Source organism: Vespa velutina, chromosome 2 (assembly GCF_912470025.1).
Source record: "Vespa velutina chromosome 2, iVesVel2.1, whole genome shotgun sequence".
Taxonomy (NCBI): Eukaryota; Metazoa; Arthropoda; class Insecta; order Hymenoptera; family Vespidae; genus Vespa; species Vespa velutina.
In genome coordinates this window covers 19466038-19483957 of record NC_062189.1, presented here as the reverse complement: position 1 = coordinate 19483957, position 17920 = coordinate 19466038, and the positions used below count along the sequence as shown (strand labels likewise).

Here is a 17920-nt window from a genome sequence, read left to right as displayed (position 1 = left end):
GCCATCGAAAAATAATTATCGCAAAGGTCGAGTCGAGTTTAATTCCCGTCAAATAGAAAAAGGATAAACGGGCTTGTGTGCACGCCGAAAAGACACCGGTCTTTTCTTTTCTCCGTGAATCGAACTCGAGGAGAGCGTTATCGCGAATTAAAAGCGATTAAAAGGAAAGGTATTTTTGCCTTTGACGGAGCTGTCGAGTTCGAGGCGCGAAAATCGAAAAACGATTCGGGATCATTGGCGAAGAAAGGCCGTTAATCTTCCCACAGAGGAGGAGGGAGACTAGAGACGTACCAGGTACTCTCTCGTGCCTGGTCTCGCAGAGGCGCCTCGTCATTAATCACCGAGGGCCGCTCTTCTTATCGAACGCGCGGCAACCGCTCGAATTCAATAAGCGCAAAGCGTAATTTTGCGCGGGGGTTATTAGGGGCACCTTCAAGGCGAACCTTCTACCTCAAGATCGTTAATCGAATTGCGCCTCTTGGCTGCTGGAAATGCGCCGCTACGATACGCTTCTTGCTTCGCAAGAGCGGAGCTTCGGGTCGAGTCGAGCCACGAGTACGTCAGTTCTTTTTCTTTCAAAAGGACTTTCGAGTATCGTCAACAGGTCCCTAAGAAACTCTCTGTTCTAAGACGAGAGTGCCGTCGGGTAGAGAATTACGAGAGAAGAAAAATATAAGAATATCTATAAGAATTGCCTCCACGCAATTCCCCTTTTTAACCTGTTCGATCGTTTATCTTTCCTTTCCTCTCACATTTTCCATTTAAATAAGGAAAGCAAAATGACGCACGTGAACCTGAGTTATTCGTAGTATATATGTATGTAACTAAATTCAGGGGAGTAAGCAACAGGCAGCGTGGCTTTATATGATAACTTATCAGCATGCACATATTTATATGTCATTTACTTGAAAGGGTATGAATACATATAACAAGAAGCATATGTATCTAGGTGCGTTAAAGCGATAGCTTTGATTTATGGAGCGTATAATGTCCTCAAATTTTTTTCGATTCGAAAGTATTTCGATTGAAAATCATAAATAAGAAAGGAACCCCTTTAAAGTATGATAAATGCCGTGAAATGGGCCAGGAGATTTTTATAATACCCATGATCTACCTTACTTAATCGAAGAATCGAATGCCTCCTTTTATATAATCGACAGGAAGAGATGAACGATCAAAGTCACAGACCTAAGCCACTCTTATTCTCGGCGGTACGATCGACGGAAAAATGAACTCGGGTTCTTTCCGCTTAAAAATAATCTTTAAGAATCATTAACCTAAATCCTGAAGAAGCCACGAGGCTTAACTCTCTCTCTCTCTCTCTCTCCCTCTCCCTCTCTATCTCTCTCTGTCTCATATCCATTTTCCTTCTCTCTTCCCTTATCGCTTTCCCTCGACGGGAAATTTTGAACTTCCTTACAGGGGTAGTTTCATCTTGCGCTCCGATCGAGCTGAAAATTGCAGACCCGCTGCATTTTGTCAGGTAATCGAGAGCATCGGATTTCGAATCGTTCACGCGATTAAGTACGGATTAGCTGAAAGAAAAGAAGAGAAAAGGATAAAACTTTTTCTCTTGCATTTGTCGTGTACTTTGAACGAGACAGTGATGTATCGGCCATCGTTTGATACGGCAGATGGTTCACAATGTCCGTTAGATAATATCATTTTTTTAAATTTTGGTTCTTTTCTCTTTCTCTTTTTTTTTCCTTTTTTTTCCTTTTTTTTTTTTTTTTTTTTTTTTTTTTTTTAACTACACGCGTAGTCTAAATGAATTTCATCGTTCGCCGAGCTTCTTCAAATTCTCTTGCACGCTTACAAAAGAATTTAATCGTCGTACATAGGTACGTACGTGCCATGTGCATATGTACTGGAAGAGAAATCGACGATAAATGGACGAGTTGAAAAGCAGGAATTATTCGTGCGTATGATAAAATAAAGAATGAGAGTTGGCATTGTTCGTTTATCTTTGATGCGTCGAGCCAGAAGGGTATGCGCATGAAAAGAGACAGACACAGAGAGAGAGAGAGAGAGAGAGAGAGAGAGAGAGAGAGAGAGAGAGAAATTGCCTTCGGAGATGTATTCTCTCTGTAATTTGTTCAAGTCTATTCGCGCTAAAGAAATTTGTAATATAGTTTTAACCAATGGCAAACGTTGGGATGTTCAATTAAGTTTTCATTCCGCATAGAACAATGCCTTGCATTTAAACGCGAGAGCAACGAGGCGATCCTCAAAGCCGATCCTCGTTCTCGAAAACGACGATTCTAATGTAAAACGAAATAACGTTCCTCTCGTTTCTTTCTTTCTTCTCGTTTGGAAGGAATTTTTGACGTTTTTGTTCGTTTACACTTTAAAAATACATTTGGAGTATTGAAGAAAAAGATAGAAGTACCGTAGGAGGGTAGAGGAAAATTGAGAAAAGGGACGTTGCACTTGAAACTTTCCATGGAAAAGCAGAGTACGCATATCGGTAAGAACCAAGTTCTAAACGGCCGCGCGAGAAATGCGGTCGACGATCGCGAACGCGATGTTCTATTCCTGTGGAAAATGCGACAGGAAATAGCCAAGACGAAAGCGGCCTCGCTTTGCTATGCAAAATCGAGAAAAACGCTCGGTTCGACGGCGAGCGGTCTTTCGCGGAGATCGCCAACTCGCAAAAGCGGCCAGACGAGACGAAACGAGACTGGACCAGACGGGGGCCAATGCCAAATCTTTGCCAACCCTGGCTACCCATGACGGGCATTTTTGTTCTTTCTTTTAAAGGAAAGAAACATTCTATCTCGAAACATTGCGTCCTTTCGTCCGCTTCTTCCTCCCTCTCCCCGTTTTATGCAAATACAGAGCTTCTTTCGAGTTTCTTTCGATCGCGCGAGCTTATATGATCGGGAAAAAATCGAGTTTGAATTTCGTTGGTAGGTACGCGCGAAATATGAAAGTCGAAAGAAGAAGAGAAGGAGAAGAAAGAGGGCCAATGCCATATCTTCGACGCGGTTGACAACTCCAAACGCAAGAGACTACGTGAGAGACGACAATAGAGGGAGAAGAACTAACGATAAAACGAACGAACGGAGAAAGTTTTAAGCCACGTTCATCCCGAAACATCGCGAAGCGAACGCATCGAGAGAGGAGGGAGAGAGAGAGAGAGAGAGAGAGAGAGAGAGAGAGAGAGAGAGAGAGAAAGAAGAAAGAGGAGAGAACTCTGGACCGACTTTGACTACGATTCTGAAGAAAACCGGTGCTTCGCGTAGAAACGCTACGAAAAAGAGAGATAGAGAAAGAAAGAGAGTAGGATTCGTCGACGAAACGACGTTCTTGAAAAACTTTTCTGACGCTTCTGCGCTCGCGGTTGTTAAAATAAAAGAAGAGGAATCCGGTTTCTCTCTCTCTCTCTCTCTCTCTCTCTCTCTCCCTTTCTTATAAAAGAAGAACAGAGGAAGGACGAAAGATAGAAAGAGCTTCGACCGTTTGGGAAATGAAATGCCACGGAATTGGAAAAGTTTAAATGCGAGCAAAAAGAAGGAAAAGAAGGAGGTAGAGAGGAAGAGCGTTTTACGGAAATCGTCGCGCTCGTCGTTATTCGCGAAAGCAACCTACTCGCTCCAAGAAAGAAGAATCCTAGATCCTTGGCGCAGAGATGTCTCGAAAAGTAAGAGGTTTGCGAATAGTTTCACGAACGACGAAACGCGTGTAATTAAGATCCGTGCGAAGCCAAATTTCTAATCCTCCTTTTGTCTTGCGTTAACAGCCGACATAGATGCACTCGCGAAAGCATTGGTAGAATAAGTTTCGCGGTCTGATTGTTAGTTGCGCTACGTTAGGTGTGAACGTAACTTAATGCCAAAAGGAGAAGAAAAATGACAGAAGATAGAGGAGGACAGTCGATGAGAGTGCGACGGGTCAACGAGAGCCAAGACCAAGTCGGGATCCTCGCGCCTGACTCAGTCGACGACTAAAAGCTGACTATAAGCATGGCCAGCGTGCAGAGCTTTCTATTCCTGGCGAAGATCCACAGAGTCGTGGACCCCCACGAACTCGAGCTCTCTCTCTCTCTCTCTCTCTCTCTCTCTCTCTCGTTCTCTCCTTATGCACCGATCCAGACTTAGAAGAGCATCTTTCCACTCCTAGTCGGGACGACCATACTCGATCTTTACAAGGAGAGACCTTCGTTCCATTTCCGGGCGAACAAAAACCGATCTACCGACAGTTTTATAAAGGACCGTGGCTATCGATTCTCTATTATTATCGCCCGAATGGATCGCATATTTTTTCAAAGGTTGATCACAAAAACTTTTTTAGATTTTTAAAAGCATTTTGGCATTGAATTTCGACGTTAAGAGAGACGAATTAATCAGCGATATATTCTCCGACACTCGGCGCAAACAAGACTCCGTAGACCACTTGAAAATACGTTCGATTGCCGAGGCTCGTTCAACTCTGACGAATGCCGTACGTTTAGAAGCACGAATTACGTTACGAGCGACTTATCGATAATATTCGATTGGAAAACAACGTAATGTTACAAACTTTATTATACAAATGATATAAGAATAAGAGGAATTTGCGTTAATACTCTCCTTTCCGCGGGAAAAAGGGGTATTCGCGATAATATCAAAACGGTACTCCTCGAGACGAGAGTATATTTGGCTAACCGACTTTTGATTTAAAAATAGTTCATCTCCCCGTTTATACCTGCATTCATTCAAGCTCGTATTTTCCATTGAACTTCTCGCGAAAGTTCTTCTTCACACGTCTTCTTCCCCTGTGCGATGCCGTCGGAGGCACTAACGAGGCGTTCCTCTTTCAATGATTTTTTTGCGTCAAAGCAATGCGCCTTAAAACGTCGTACTTCTTTGTAAAAACGAAAAATTCTTGGCCTTTATCGTATCTATCGCGAACTAGAACGATCTAGCAACTAGTTCGACTTTTCCAGAACTTATTACATAGACAGCTTTTCCACGACGCGAATCAATACGAACGAAAATATTGTCGAATGGCAAGTAGTAAAAGCTATAGCGAGCGTTTAAAAACATTCTTGAATGGTAAAAATTATTCGTAAATAGATCTGTGTCGATAAAATATTTTCTTATTTTTCAGTTCGATTTATCCGACGAATCGATAATCGCTATCCCACCTGGAATAACTTTTTGTTCGCTTATTTCGGTTAAAGACCGTCTAGTCTACGTAAACCGATAAATTATTATTATTATTATTATTCTCCGTTCTATATTTATTTTTTCAACATCTCTTTTTAGAAATAGAATTGCCTGATTATAATAAACGTCTAAGACAATTAGCAGAATTATTGAAGCTAAGTGAAACGGCGTAATTCGTACTTAAAATTTCTTAATAATTCATTATTATAATTCTCGTAGTTGGAAGGAAACGATCAAAGTTTCTTCGAACTTGGATGTTCGTTCTGTCTTCGATGCTCACAGCACCGAAGGAAAGGAAATCTCTCGGACGAAAATTTTTGTTCCCGGTATTAAACGCGTCTGCCGTCCAAACTTCGCGGCCGTTCTCTTCGCTGCATATTTCATTCGGTGTCGACGAATTCTTAACCAAATAATCCGGGCCACGCGATGAAACGTGCTTTTCGGTTTAAAGTTAGTCTTAGTCTTAAGCCCGCTCTGGTAAGAAAAAGGCGTAGGACTAAGGTATATCACGACAATTTTTCTACCATAGCTAAACCGTAATAACGTAAAGTATTAATAAATTAAAGAAAATATTATGTAGAACGAAATAGCATTTTCCTCCGCTGAAGGGGAATTTGGATGAATCGAGGCCGCGCTCAATCGTACATAAAGCGGGAATAATACGATCGGGGAGAGCGAGAGACACGGCAGGACGTTTCCATTCGATCGATGCGAGATTAAATCGAAACTGTCACGGTTCGAGGGAGCTATCCCCCGCCCCTAAGCGGGCCGGCCACGCACGCTCTCTCGCTCGCGGTAAAACATCATCGACGTATGTTCCGTGCGTACCAGAGATGCGTTTCGCGTCGAAATGATCGCGATGCCACATGACGAAGAACTCCGAGAAAGCTTAGTGCCGTGTTACCGATTGTTGGTTTCATAGTACGGTATGTACCTGTACCGCCACGGGGGATAGTCCACGCAACATTTCCCATATTCGAACCGATCGATCGGTTTGCTGGCAAACGAAGCAATGTCCAATTCGCCTGCTCTATTTGACGGATACGTATTAGCGATTGGCCTCCGGCTGGCTCTCCCAGTCTCTCCTTCCTACCTCCTCTCATCCCATCTTCCAAACATCTTCTCCTCTCTCGATCTCACTGTCTCTTCCTCACTCGCACACATATATGCGGAAGATATTCGTATGTATGTATATCAGCTTCTCTGTACGTTCTCTTAACTGCCTACGGGCATTGCAGGAAATTCGAGCTAGCTTACGAGCGATGCAAACGAGGTCTCTTTTGGTGATGCTCCATTATTAGTCGATCCCTTTACTCGCTTCTCCGATACTTTGTAAAAGCAACCAACTAACGAATTAATTAATACCAAAGAGATTCGTACGCACTGTTTACGTTTGCGATCGAATTTTCGATTATAAAGATTTTAGAGAAGAATATTTCATAAGAACGGACTGATAGAACGGGAGTAACTACCATCTCCTTTCTCGCGGCTTTTACACATCTTTGACTAGATTTACGTATCTCGAGTTCGACGCGAACCTTGAGAGAGGAGTGAGAACTTTAGTTCGCTCGCGACTATATCGGAAGGCACGATACATATTTCTTCGAAACTTTGCTGCGGAAAACTGCCAAGGGGGAGGACATTACTCCTTCGTTTCCTCTTTTTCCTCCTCCACTTCCTTCTTCCGCCTTATGGATGACTGATCGAAGAAACGCAGCTTGATGCGGACTTCCGCGAAAAGATGAAGTGGCGAGTCATCGTTTTAGCGGGTTCAAAGGATGGCACAGATAGGGATAGAGAGGGAGAGAGAGAGAGGGAGAGAGAGGAAGAAGAGTACCCCCGTCCGTCGAGGAGAAAAGAAAAATAGGGCAAGGCCGATTCTCCTTATTGTGCTCTAATGCACTTGCCAAGAATAGGGTCGATCGTCCTTCTTTCCTCGTACGCGTTTTAAGTCCATGCCGTGAGTGTCAAGGTGAATACGACGGATAAGTTGTAGAGAGGTAGATAGAGAGAAACGACGTCTTTCTTCTTGTTAGCCTTTTCACGTACGACACTTTATAGGTACGCGTACGTTGGCTAGTTTGCCATTTAATTTCCCTAAGGCATTCGATATTCGCCTTTGTTCTCATAGTCTGACTTCTTGCGAGTACGTGCATATGAAGTTTTAAAAGCTTTGGTTTATCGATCCTTAAAAATACTCATTAAAGTAAAATTATACTATTCTATTATATAATATATTAGACTTTTTCTCTCGTAAGATCGTTATTCGCGAAGTCGTCGATTCGAAACGAGAGGAAATAAAAAAAGAAAATATACGCATACGTATGATATTATATTTAAGCACCTTTGAAGATAGATTCATGGTAGAAGGAATATTCCGTGTTCGACAAACATCGTTCTCACATCTTTTCCGCGTTTCTCGGCGAGAAACATAATTTCATTTCCTCACTTCGTCGCAAAGTCGCCCGCTGAAAGCCGCAAAAGAAATTGTCGTCGGTAAAACGTTCGATAAGGAGAGAGAGAGAGAGAGAGAGAGAGAAGAAAGAAGTAAAAGTAGTAGGTGTAGGTGTGGGCGACGTTTAATCCAGTTAAATCGCAGCCACCGCCATCGCCAAGACCGACACCAACGAGAACACCGAGAGCACGTCCACGTCCGAACGAGAATGGTTAAGTCGAGTGGATCCCACGAAGGTGACGAGAGACTCGGGAAAACGTTCCTCTTAAGCGCCACGAATTTCACGGGGTTTGACTCTCGAGTGCTTCCTTCACGAGGAGACTTCTCGCATTATCGCTTCGAGAACGGTGACGATCCTCTTGCCGCGACAACGACCTTCCAACTTGGGCTACATCTCTCTCTCTCGATCTTGGAAATAACTATATATATATATATATATATATTTTCCTCGCTTACTTTCTCGCCGATAAAACGTCGATTCGAATTTTAGGTCGAGACAAGCTTTGGCTCATTTTTATTACAAATAAAAAGGCAATCGTCTGCTAATCGAATCATTATCGTAACTCAAACTCGTGATTTTGATTGAGATAGAAAAGGCTCGATATGTAATTTTATAGATGACACGCGACGATCCTTTAAGAAACAAGAAAAGGTATTTTCTATCGAGCTTTTCCAACGAGTTTCTTTCGGTTTTCGCGACCCTCCGGTTTCACGACCACTTAAGGAACGTTCTCATTAACGTTCGCTTATCGAAGGACGACATCGGGATGGGTCTTAAAGAAGGCTCGAGAACCTCGACGTGACCTGTCGAGCGTTCGAATATGGCCGCTCCACGATTTATTTCCTTCGAACGTGCTCGCATTTACGTACTTAAAGATCGTACTTAAGAGCATCCTCTCGACCGTTCCTCCTAATATACCACCAAGAGAGACGAGTATTATACAACTTTCTGAAAGTAAATATTACATATCTCGAGGCTAATCTCGTCGCACTTAACTCGTCGATAATTGTGAATAAATTACGTCACCGTAAAGTAAATATCTTTCCATATCGTAAATAATGAATCGATTCCTTTTTAAGGTCCGTCGAAACGTTAGGACGAAAAGTTTTATTAATTGATTAATCAATTTTATAATCTTTGAGAAAGTACATAGACATAAATAGGTGGTTATATGTAAGTGTTTATATAGCGATAGGCGCGCCTCGTCGGTGCATCTTATTACAGAAGCTTGGAAGGAAAAGCCGAACCGTGACTTCCAAGTGTTTGCCAAAGGTTCGTCACTTAAGGTAGCTATTAATTAATTTCGCAGTTGCCTAAGGCGTACCTTACTACTACTCTCTTCGTAAAGCATTCGCCTCGGTAAATTCGGCAAGAGTTTTCTCTCTCTCTCTCTCTCTCTCTCTCTCTCTCTCTCTCTTTCTCTCTCCCCCCCCCCTTTCTCGTTCTCTTCTTGGGTCTTGTGAACGCGTAGAAACTACAATCGCATTGGTTTACATCGTACGCGTTTAGATGCCGTTAATAGCTCTGCACAGAGAAAGAAGATTTGAAAGACGACAATGAACGCTTTGTCCCTTTCTACCCATCAATCCCGTTTCTCTCTCTATTTGTCTACTTTCTTGGCAAATCGTTTTATTAGAATTTTCAAATCAAGGTCGATCTGGAAGTCTATCGTTTAACCCTCTGTCACGATACAAGTTCGAAGCTAAACTAGTTGCAGAAATCCTTTTACTTTTTTAAACGTCCGTTCTTTTTCGATTCGTCGACGGAAGGTCAAAGTTCTGGTACCGTCTTTCCGGACGCTCCATCAATGCCAAAAAGTTTCGGAGCTAAAGATTCAAAGCTTCCCGAAAGAGAGAAATCTTTAGAGCGGTTGGAGCTACTTGAAATCGGACGCGCTATGCAGCGTCGTGAGAGTTTCTTTGGAAGCAACATTGTTGATCGATGAAGTCGAGAAATGAAGAAAAGAAAGAGGAAAGCGTTTTCGGTCGTTGGAGACGTTTAAGAAGCGAGGGAAATTTATGGATCGCCATGAAATTTCATAAACACCGAGTTTAATAAAAGTATATTAGGAAAGTGGGGATGGGATTCGTCGCGCAATGGTAGAAATCATTTTTCACTTCGGGTAAGAGAAGATGTACGCGCTCGTCGGGGGATATAAAGCGCTGGTAGAATATTTAAAGCGTCGCAATGCGGGATCGGATCTATCATCGCTCAGGATATAAAGTCGCGACTGTGTTCGTTCGTTAGAAAGTATACCAAAGAATACACGTTCGAAAGATATTTATCGAAGGATGTCCCTACGGAAGGATGTCCTATAGTCAGACGTTCGATTTCTTTTAATAAGACGAACGAGGTGAATCACCTTTCGGTGATATCGTCAATTCGCGCGCCTATTTTTTTCTTTTTTTTTTCTTTTTTCCTTGTTTTCTCTCGTCGCGAATCTCGAAAATAGGTAAAGCGCATTAATCTCTTCAACAAGGGGAACGAACGATCGCGTCGAGCGATTCCCGATGCCAGCTGCTTCCCGATGTAGAATCACGGATATGCGGACCGACGATCGTTAGGCGTGTCTCGCGAACCGTATCGCGCCTCGTAGACTCCCGCTAGACGGAAAAGAGAAACGCACGTAAAAGACTTCCTATCCTTTGCGCTTTATCGCAAAATAATTCAACGGGTCGTACCTGTCCTATTCCCTTAGAGACCTTCTCTGAAATTTTGATAAACTTCTATCGTTTTCCCCTCGTCTGCGACTAGTTCATTTCCTTCCTTGAAATTTTCGATGGAAACGCGGAGGAACGCGTTTCTATAAAGGCTCGCCTTTTTAACTCGAGCTCGAATCAGATGGAATTTGTTTGTTAGATTTTGAACTCGAAAGTCAAAGATATACCAAATAGATAGACCCGTGACGTTCGCAAATATGTAGAGTATATGAGGGTCTTTCCGTAGCAACAAATCTTCGTTTGCAAGCAGTCTCTCAACGGTCTCTCCCACCGGAGTACATGAACTAGATTCGAACGAGCTTCGGTTATTCCGAAAGTTCGCGGAACGCTGACGGAACTGGGAAAGGCGTTATGGAAAATGGTAAAGGGACGTAAAGTGCGAGTATCCACGACGGGTCTCATCGTTGTAGTTCGCGCGATATCTCTTGGTCACGGCTCCCGTGGGATCGACGCTGAGCCCGAAGTCGTATAAGTAGTACATTTGTCATACAGCAGCGAGTAGATTCTATCCACCTAGATGGTAGACTTTTACATACCCACATACGAGCGTGCGCGCGTATACGTCTGGGGGAAGCTCTCGGCTTCGCGCCAACATTTCTCGTCATTTTTCGCTATCGTTTCTCCACTTCCCTACGATACCGACGGAGCCGATCGGACATCGATTCGATCGGAGAATTAGATTTTTCCAAAAGCGATCCGGTAAGTTAAAGTGACATCGATCGGGAAACGATGCTCCGTGGTATAGCCCGAACGAAAGCCTAACTAATGCGTCTAGACGAGATCTGGGCCTGGTGTTGGAACGGTGTTTCGCTTTAACCACATCGAAGGTATGGATACCACCTGCGTTAGAATTACCGGAGAGCTCGTTGTAACTTCCGAAGAGAGCGCCCGCGGATTGGCTCATTGCCATCGTGCGACTTTTTATCGTCTTCGCTTCGAAGAATCTTCCTCCGTTCTTGGTTAAGTCCATTTCGTGATCATATAAAAGAGCTACGGCTTTATATAGCTTTACCGTGAGGAGCAATAATAGCGAATGCGAAAGTACCCTTCGCTTTTTCCCCCTTTCGCCCTCGTATATCGAAATTAGCGATGAACGATGGATCTCGTTTATCCATTTTTTTTTTTTTTTTTTTTTTTTTTTTTTTTTTTTTTTTTTTTCTTTTATAGTTTCGAAAAGGAAGCCTAATTTATTTATCATTTCTCGTCCTTATCAACGAGATAATTTTTGAATAATTGATTATTTCGATAGAAGAAGTGTACCGGTTGAGCTTCGGGACGTCCCTGTAGACGGGGGGAAACTCGCATTTCGCGACATTGCAGACACATAGTCAGACGGTCCTCGCTATTTATAGGCCCGGATCTTTAGTGAGACCGCGTGCGCGAGACGCGTACGAGAGTCTAGCGAAAGGAAGAGAAAGATATCCGGCCGGCGCTGCTGCTGCTGCTCGTTCGCTAGCTCGCTCTTTAAGCCTGATTCATCTTTCGTTACGGCGTATCTTTCGTCGAACCGTGAAATAATCCTCTTGATTACCATTGCTCGTTACGAGGAAAGACATTTTCTACACGTGACAAATCAACCGAATAAAACGTACACGTACATACATGATATATATATATATATATATATATATATATATATCTCATCGTTTTCTCGATCTTTTCGCAACTATTTCTCAAGATTTGAAAGGAGAATGGATGGAAGGAAAGGAGGAAGAGAGATTTTTGTGAGATCTACACTATAGCCAACTCGAAATTCTAAAGGACGGAGTTCGTCGAATAACCTCGTCGAAAACGATTCTAAAGCTGTGAAACGAGCTTTAGGGAAGAGGCATAGCGTGGCAATCGGGGCGCCAAGTGACGGACCCCCGACGTCGCCGGCGTCGAAACCGACGCTCGCTCTGCCGACGTCGCGATGCCGCCGACGATGCTGCTGCCAAGACGCTGGCGCTAACCCAAATCGTATAACCAAGTATTCTCCTCCTTTTCTACTTTCCGCTCTCCTACGACGGCGCTTCTTCATCTTAACGCGCATCTCGAGCACCGGTGCGTTACATTATAAAATTAGTACGTATCATACGATTATTGCTTATATAAGATTCTCAATGAAATATTTCGGAAAGTTGCGTTTCGTCGAATTCCTTTCGGAGTTCAAATACAAGAAAGATTTCGTAAAGTGACGACGAGCATTGATTTCTATCTTTTTTCGAAATATCTTTTTTTTTTCTTCTTCTTCTTCTTCTTCTTTTTTTCTTCTTCTTCTCTATGAATTTCCCATCGGCTTCGTACACCGGTGCGACATCACCGGTAAATCATATAGGATCACGAATCGTCCGTTCAAGAGGAGAATATCGGAAATGTCACGAAGCTTCTATCCTCCTCTTCTTCGTTTCCTCGATGGAGAAAAAACCCCTCATTAGCTGAGATTTCGAAACGCAAGCTGATCCAGTCGAATGATTTTTCCATTGAAAAGGCGCGCATTGCGGTGGTAATTAAACGGAAAGCAAGTAGGATACGCACTGCGGAGGTTACAAGAAAGCCGCCGGCTTCCGTGGTACATTGGACACGGAGACGTCATTATGATTACGTCATTATTAGTCGATGTTTTTCTGATCACGAGTGAACGAACGGTGATTCATCTTCTTGACTAATTACGATTGCATAAGATGTGCGATTGAAACGCGAGACAAACGAGCTACCTACTTCGAGGGAAAACATCGACCGATGATCTCGCAAAAAACGCACTGTTCTACGTTATGGGAAAAGGTTCTTAAACGCAAAGATAAAAATGTCTACTTGCTTAATGATAATCATTTCTTTATTTTTTTGCTTTTTCTTTTTCTTTGCACAATTCAAGTCGCTGAACTCGTTCAAATTCGACCGTCGGTGAAGTGGCTGGCACGGCTCGAAAGTGAGCGAAACGACGCTCGCGAGAAAAGGGCAGGAGGAGGAGGGAGGGATGCGATGGACGGAATGATGGCAAAAAGCGCTCACCTCATGATTTTTCAGGACGATGCTCGCGTCGTTTACCAAACAATTCCCAATTGCCTTGTCAAAAAGTTCCGTCCAAAAATGGCCGCTGATTTATAGGCCGCGGATTTGTCGTTCTCTCTGTCGTTTTCGAGAACGAACCGAATAAAAGAGGCCAAATAATAAAGAGGAAGAGAGATATAGAGAGGTTCGCTTCGTTTTCGAGAGTATTTTAAACTCTCATCGGTCATTAATACACATCCGGTCGATGTACGAGCGAAGACCGGACGGGTCACCCGTTATACGAACCAGGAGTGCGCGTCCGCGAATGAATTATAGGGAGACGATGCAACGAGCACGAAATCACTCGGAATCGCTTGTCCTCCATATACCGCCATATATAGCTAGATAGGATATGCATGTACCGTGTACCAACGTACTACGATCCTATCTCGTTGTCATTTCACTTTCATATTGGACGCGTACGGCCACGTACTCCGGAAACGAGCCGGCCCTCGATCGAGAAAAAGGCGATCTTTCGAATCTATCGGACGATCTTTACATCGTTAGCCCTCTTTGAATGATATTACTTGAGAAATCAATGCCGTAATCGTTTAATTGGAATAATGTATCATAGGCCGAAATAGGATATATCACACTGCCAAACTTTATCATCGCGAACTAATACGAACATTTTCATTGACGATCGTTCGATTAAATAAAGTTCAACGTTCGAAGGGAAACGTTGAAAGATCGAAGGCGAACATTAACTAACTATCGGCACTCATCAATCTCACCTTTCGTTGAAAAAGATTCTTCGAAATGAAACGGAACCTCATATTCATATCCAGGAACCTACTCATCCATTCGATGATGGGTATGAAGAGCGGGGATGAGCGAAACTCGATAGAAGGGATGATAGAGAACGGAGAAAATATTCTCGAGCGTGCGAGCCGTGTTAGACGCGTCCGATATATCATCACCGCGGATCATCGACGATATATTCACCATCGACTGCCATACTTTATTCCGTCTTGCTGGCTCGTAAATCTGAAAAGATGTTTGAAAAAAGCGGCCTCCATCGATTTGCCGAAGCTCTCTCTCTCTCTCTCTCTCTCTCTCTCTCTCTCTCTCTCTCTCTCTCTCTCTCTCTCTCTCTCTCTCTCTCCCCTTTATCCCACTGACTTTTAAAATTTAGCAGAGAGAAGGAAAATGTCGAAAGAAACACAACGTTGGACAGTCTCGTTGGAGTGACTTTAGAAGAGGAGCGGACAACGTCGAGGGTACGGATAATTTATGCGCGTAATTAGACGGCGGCGGGGACCTGTGAATTAATTGGGAAGATGGTAGTAAAAGTTAATTTGGTAGATAGCCAGAGCACTGGCAGTCGTTTGGCTCAGGTGGCGCGAGCGGAGTGCCTCGTCGACTGGAGTGGAATTCGTAGGAGTCGAGGACCGAAGAGAATAAGGGACAGAGAGAGAGAGAGAGAGAGTGAGGGGGGGGGGAGAAGCAACGGACACATTGAATACCGTTGCAAAGTGCAGAAGATGCAACTAGCGCCGTAGAGAATGGAGGGAAGAAACATAGGGAGTAAGTGAGAGAGAGAGAGAAAGGGAGGATATTGAATGTGCTAGAAGCGCGGTAGGAGGATATTACTTTGCTCTTAGTATCCGAGTCTCTGTCAAGGCTCGAGGACACGTTCGTAACGTTTATAAGCTCCAACGTTCGATGCAGCTCCCAAACACGCGTCGATACACATAACGCTTAGATTTCTATGCCGTATCTTCGTCGTTAGGGACAAGATCCTTTCTCATTCGGATTATGAAACAATACCATTTCCTTTCGGTACTTTGCAGTCATTCCTTAAATAACTTTTATATCGTGAAACTTGATATATCTCGATTTGTAAAAATACTATTTAGTCGAACGATTACACTTGTGACGCGTGAAAATCCATAACATTCTTCGAAAAAATTTTTATTTTTTCGAAATAATTATGTATGCAAACACGTACTTACATACACATATATCAACTATTCGACCGCATATATTCCAATGCTGTCTGCGCTTTTCGTTTGGAACACCGATCGGATCATTTTAACGCGAAAGTTCAGCAACATGAATAGGCAGAGGGCAACGGTCGGGCTGTATAATCGATCGTACGGACCTCGTCGCGAGTCGTTAGATATATCGAAACGTGCAAACTCGTAGCTCACTCAGCGTAGCCTCGTAAAGCGAGACCGAACGGAATTAGCGTCAACCGCTCGGGGCAATCGGGAAAGTTTGACTTTACTTCACGTTGCGATTTACCGGAATTAACTCCAACAGAACGCTCCTTTCGTCTCTTTTCCTCTCTCTCTCTCTCTCTCTCTCTCTCTCTCTCTCTCTCTCTATCCGTCTATCTCCCCCCTCTTCCTCTGCCTGTCCATCTGGAGCTATCGTCCTTTCTGCCTCTAGCAACTTTTACACCGATGCGTCGACACATAGCGACGGCTCGAATATGTTAAAGAAGCGTCAAACTGATTTTAATTGATCGAAATTACGCGTCGTCTTCGTCTAACCAACGTCGATGCTCCGATACGTCGATATTATCTACGTGAGTAAATGTCCATGTGCAGGAATATAATCGTACCTATATCACGTTATCACTTTGTCAACTGCATGCATTAGCCCGCCTGAAGATTAAATACCGCTCAAATTAGATTTGATGTACCAATATAATACATAGATATATATTTGTTATTTATAATGAACATTATAAATGGTGAGCGAGTGCCTGTAATGAATATTCATACGTCGTGTTTATTAACAAATATGTAGAGGTATGCCACACGTGAACATTATAATCCAGTATCGCAGGTAACTGTGAACGCAAGGGATCGCAAAAACGAAAAGGCGCCGGCCAATGGGGATGTTTTAACTTATTGACTGGCGCCATTGGATGCCGATAGGCTCGACGAAGACGAAGATACGGTCGGAAGTGAGGGGAAGGATGGGGAGGAGGGGGGGAGGGGGGGGGTTGGTAAAGAACCGACATAAATTTCGTGGGAATCCTTTTCTTTCGTTCCGGCTGTAATTTTCAGTTACGTCGAAACGAGCTTCTTTATGAGCGTCGGATATCGAATCCCTCAGCGAGATTTCCGAACTGGCTAGTTCGAACGACAGCTTACCTTCTCGACGATTTCGCGGCTTCCTCTTGGTCTGGAGGATTTTTCAACCTTCCCGAACAATCGTAAATTTCTCCATCTTCCTCTTTCTTTCCTTATGTCTCTTTCACGGAGTCATTCCTCCAACTTTCTCCATTCGTTCTTGGTCGTCGTCGAGTAAGACTCGAAGGGAAGCAAAGAAACGATTACTCGCAGAAGAAGACTTTCGGTCGAAGAATTCACTCGTGACCCTCAAAATCAGATTCTACTTATACGACCATGGAAACAATTTCGTGGTTCTAATTGAAAAGTCTGGAAAAGTACGTGTGCGAGAGCAAAATTTAAATCGAATCTATGTATCGTTAATTAATATGACGATGCATACGATACATTTGGGCTAATAGATTTGTTAATTAAATTTCATGCTGAATGTTGCCTCGAAACATGTCGATAGAAAGGGTCATTTTATTTCGAACGAACTAAGAGAATGTATCAAATATAATTTCCATTGACGTCATAAGGCTCGTTTGAAAAAATGCCAACTTCAATATGTTGAAAATGACCTTTGGTTTTTGCCGAAAATCGTTCATACGCGTAAAAAGTATATGAAAAGTTGAGTTTGGTTCTCGATCGATGTCGGGGAATCCGATTAACGGCCCCGATCGAGACGATGCACTTTGTATTATAAATTGGCGCTGAAAGAGGAACGCCGTACCCGTAAAGACGGGAATCGAACGAATCCGTGATTCTCACGCGATTTCCGTAATTTCAACGTTTGCCGTTCGAGGAACTCAACGACTCGCGGCGCCGCGCCGGAAGCGAAGAGTATTAAAATACCCAATTAAGAGTTCGCTCGCGACCAACGAAGTAGCCAGATACTAGATACCGTAAATACCGTTATTCGCTCGTTTATTTACTCGTTTTCCGTTTCACAGATATTGTCTTTTTATTTTTTTTTATTTCTGTTTTCCTCTTTCTCTCTCCTTTTTTTTCTTTTTTTTTTCTTTTTTTTTTTTTTCTTTCTTTTTTTTTCAATATTTCCTGTCGAGTATCCCCTTTCGCAACGAAAAAAAAGGAAAAAAAAAAAAAAAAAAAAAGAAAAAAAAGGAAAAAAAAGAAAAAAAAAAAAAAGATTCAACGGGAATATCCGTTTAATATCTCCGTCCATAAATTTCACCGATGAATCCCTTCATCCGCCATTTATTTTATATACGTCAAGCTTTACGCCGAGAGCGATCGGAAATCATTTCCAGTTTCGAAAATATTTGAGAAACGCCCCGATAGCACGCGCGCCTGCGCCTCCACGATCCCCACTTCGACGATCCTATATATTTTTTTATGTACGCTTCGAAGAACGATCACGATGTTCGGAACGTACGATATTGCTTTTCTCTTATCTTTCTTCTTCCCCCCCCCCTCCTCCCTCCCTTTTTTTTGTCGTGGGAGAAAATCAAGCAGAATTACGCGTTTCGCTTAACTAA

The 17920-nt window shown here is 43.1% G+C and overlaps 1 protein-coding gene across 6 annotated transcripts in view; it reads left to right on the top strand.

The window, feature by feature from the left end:
* Window positions 1-17920, top strand: part of LOC124946820 (protein rhomboid) — a 236201-nt gene that overhangs the window by 113524 nt on the left and 104757 nt on the right. The window contains exon 1 of one of the 6 annotated variants that reach the window (XM_047488131.1): window positions 11136-11153. The exons of the other annotated variants lie outside the window; for them this stretch is intronic. The gene's annotated coding sequence lies outside the window, so the exon portion shown is untranslated. Of the gene's footprint in view, window positions 1-11135; window positions 11154-17920 lie in introns of those variants that run through there. 6 annotated transcript variants of the gene reach the window in all.